This window comes from Lynx canadensis, chromosome C2 (assembly GCF_007474595.2).
Source record: "Lynx canadensis isolate LIC74 chromosome C2, mLynCan4.pri.v2, whole genome shotgun sequence".
In the NCBI taxonomy this organism is placed as follows: Eukaryota; Metazoa; Chordata; class Mammalia; order Carnivora; family Felidae; genus Lynx; species Lynx canadensis.
Genome location: NC_044311.2, coordinates 104,171,488 through 104,175,511, shown reverse-complemented (window position 1 = coordinate 104,175,511; position 4,024 = coordinate 104,171,488).

Below are 4,024 nucleotides of genomic sequence, written 5' to 3'. Positions count from 1 at the left end.
CATGACTGCAAGGGGAAATTGACCACATTCACACCATTTCAATGCACAGTTTTTACAGCCTAAACAACTTAAATACTTTAAATATTTAAATCACTCCTGCCAGCATAAGCTTCACTGGGACTGTAACATCATCCAATTTTAACCACTACATTAAAAGTATCTTCAAACAGTCCTACCAATGCTCAATTTAAATCATCTTGTGAAAATAATGGGTTTATAGGACTACTCAGCCTAATAAGTGTCCTCTGGAAACCATCGAAGGGGGAAGCACTATGAAATTTCCTGTCAGCTATAGCAAACCAGCCCTCAAGGGGATTTCCCAATCCTCCTGGTAATACCAGACCTCTTGGATGGGGGCAGAGTCCTCAAAAAGTACATTAGATATTTGTTTTGGAGACACTCTAGTTACTCACTAGGAATCATCTCCTCTAGGTTAGTTCAAGTGTAGCTTGATTGAAATAAAACTCTCCCTGTATACTTGCCCTGAATGTGAGTTATGTGTCTCCAAGAAAAAGGTGGGGTAAGGAAGAAGTCTTTTATCATTCTGACACCAAGAAATACTCTTTACTAAGAAGATGCAGGCTTAACAGAAGAGTTGAGCAAGGACTCGGGTAGAGATATTGGACAGCTTCCCAGCAACCTGTGAGTCAGGCCATTCCAGATCAGTTTCATCATTTTATTTGAAGGGAATTCCCAGAACTCTAACCACACTCAAGATTGTTATGGTTATGCAGAAAGGCACTCCAAAATCAAACACAGTCACTGTGGGACTTTCCACCCCTCTACTTCTTGCTACCTACTAATATAATTAGGAAGTGTATGTTAGGCTACACATTTGTATGCTCTTGCATGTGGTTTGGCTCTCGAACTAATCTGAGGGCTCAATAAGCCATCTGATCATGGGCAAGTTTCCTCTTGACTCTACATATCAATGCACTTGTCTGTGCACTAGGAATAGGGTAGCCAGATTGTCTGCCAATCCTTCTGACTCTACGTATACATTTGCAATTCTCCAAATTAAGTCCGAGTTCCTTCGGAAAGCTTGTCAAGAATCCTGGGCCTGGCCAAGCCCTTGGAGGACAATGGCATTGCACTTGATCCAATTACCCAGTTAAAACAAACTATTACTTATATAATTACATAAAACCTTGGTTTGTGAGCATAATTCATTCCAGAAACATGCATATAATCCAAAGCATTTGTATATCAAAGCCAATTTCAAGAACCATTGGCTCAGTTGTGATCATGTGTTGTTTTGCATCATGTACTACTCATATTGTAAGACATTGCTCATTTATTAAGGTAAAATTTGTTAGAAATGTTTGCTTGTCTTGTGAAACACTCTCAGAACAAGTTACTCACAATCCAAGGTTTTACTGTATTTATTTAGGGTCTGGTCTCCCTTGCTAGACATTAAAGTACAGGAGAACAGGGCCAATAGGTATCTTTCTCACTTAGCACTATTTCTGCAGCACCTAACACAGGGCCTGGCACATTCTTAGCAGCCAGTAAATATTTGTTGAATGAATGAAGAAGGACACCAGGGACTTGAAATCTGATCTCCACAGTGGCAGTGAGGAATTGGGAAAGCTGAAGAGGGTGTGACTGGGTAAGCTTTCTGAGCTGCTCTGACCTCAAACACAGGAGAAGCTTCCAGACAACTGTGATCACTGTGTGGACCTCTTCTGACAGCTGAGGCTGCAAAATCTGCAATATTCTATCCCCAGAAACCTGCCTAGCCATGACGTTGCAGCCTGGGATAGACAAAACAGTACACGAGTTGTGCTGCTTTATGCTTGAGTGGGGTCTTCCTGCAGAAATTCTGGTTGGGCCCAGGATTTAGAGGCCTGCCTCTCACCCCTCCACTCTGGCCCAGGCCTGCCAGACCAACCTTGACTCCCGGTGCTCACCCTCATCTCCCCAGGGCTGGGTATGCTCACTAAGATCCCAGTGCAACTCGGTGAGTCAGAGCCACCCCTGAGGGCACCCAGCCCAGGGGACAAGTGGTGTTTGCAGCCCTGCCCAAGTTCCCTGCACCACCAGTGAGTCCTTCCTGGCATACCAGCTGTGTCCACCAGGAGGAAAGGGCAACCTTGAGGGCTGTGGTTAGGGTTAGACCAAGTCTTGACCCAGAGGAGTAAGTTTTCAATACTTTGCACAAAGGCAGCCCTGTCAGAAGCATCCTTTCTGTTTTTTTTTTTTTTTTTTTTTTTTTTTTTTTTAGCTCTAAAGAGCTAAATGTCCTAAACACACTGGTCAGTCACTATATATCATATAAAAGTGCAGGATTTGATTTTTATGTAAAGTGCGGGACTTGCTCCATTCACTTCTGCCATTGGGTTGACAGTTGGCTGGCATGGTTAAACTCTCTTCTTCCAGGCTCAACTCAGAGGAGAGGGCAAGCCGAGAGAAGGCCTGCGAAGGCTCCTCTCCCCTCTGTGTCTTGGGACAGCATTGTGCCCAAAGGCACTGAGAAGAACTGTGACTGTACATATATATATATATATATATATATATGTATATGTCATCTTACCAGCCCACAAAGCAAGATATTTTCATCTAATATCGAGTTAAACTTAATAACAGTTTAAGCTTAAAAGCCTCCCTTATGGTCTCCACAAGCATTTTGTTTCACTCTTGAAATCTGTGATCTCTACTAGAGATTGCTAAATTTAATACTCAGAATGCAGAAGAGCAGTGATTGGGTGCACACTGGAATTGGGTGGGGGCGGGATGGCAGAGAGGGAGAGCTCGGCTGTATTCTGACAGGCTCACTCTGTGTCCACAGGGTGAAAGTCTTCCCAGGACGGAACTGATTAACATGTGATTGTCCATAAACACTGTCCACACATAGATGAGGATCAAAGGCAGTGTGCACTTATGCAGAGAAATGTGAAAGTGAAGGCATTTTCTTTCTTTCTCTTACTGGATCTCTTCTTAGACTCATAATCCTAAACCTCGGGGGATGTTTGACAATGTCAGCAGCCATTTTCAAATGTCCAGCAGTTGACACACACCTCCTGGATGGGAGGAAAATGAACAAACTGTATCTGTTTTGCAAACCGCTGAACAGATGACTTGTAATTATAATATGTATCTGAAATTTGCATTGAAAAAATTTTATTCAGAACGTACAGGGGCAGGAGAACATGGGATTTTAAATCCATGTGTATGTGCATGCACACACGGGCGCACAGACTCGAGAAAGGATGAGGGAGGGCGAAAGGACAAATGGTAGCAGCAAGTGCTTCTCTTTTTAATAATAAGCAGCAGAAATGGAGATGATTTGATCTGGGAAGCCTTACTGTACTTCCGCGAAGTGATTTTTGTATTAACTGATTTGCATACTGCTGGGGCTCCCGGGTCCCTGTGCTGCATTCCCCCAGGCCTCTTCTTGCCTGCCTTCTTCCCACGAGGAGGATGGTAATAATTAAGCTAGCAGGGAAACAGAACAAAAGACACAGCGGCAGGGGCTCAAAGTCACCTCTTCACTTTTAACTCTGTAAAGATCTGGGGACAGATCTGCCCTGTCAGCTTCTCAGGAGAAGAGTCAGACATTATTTTCTCCCTTCTAGAAAGGAAACCCATTTGAGGGATTATGAATGTTACTCTGTGTCTCAGGCTGAAGTTTAAATCTTTTCAAGCATGCAGTTATTAAGATGCCAATTTGCCTCATTTAATTACAACCTTTATTATGGTATTGAATACTTTAAATGCACTATTTATCACACCTGAAGAGACGAGCCGTTCTACCTTAATGGACCACTCTCAGTGGGCCATCTATTGATTATCTTCTCTGCTGAATTAATTCCTAGTAATCGCCTAGTGAACAGTCATTAAACCCAGCGCCTCCTGCAAGTGCACGGCTGGGGCCCGCGGCCTGCGATGGGCCTTTCAGATCACAAGCAAATTTTGCCCCCTCGCCACAATTGGAGTCCACGCAGTTAATGATCAGAGGCCTTGAGAACAAGTTGGTGTCTTCACTGTAGAAAGGCTTTATTTCCAGGTGGCCAGGGCAGGACAA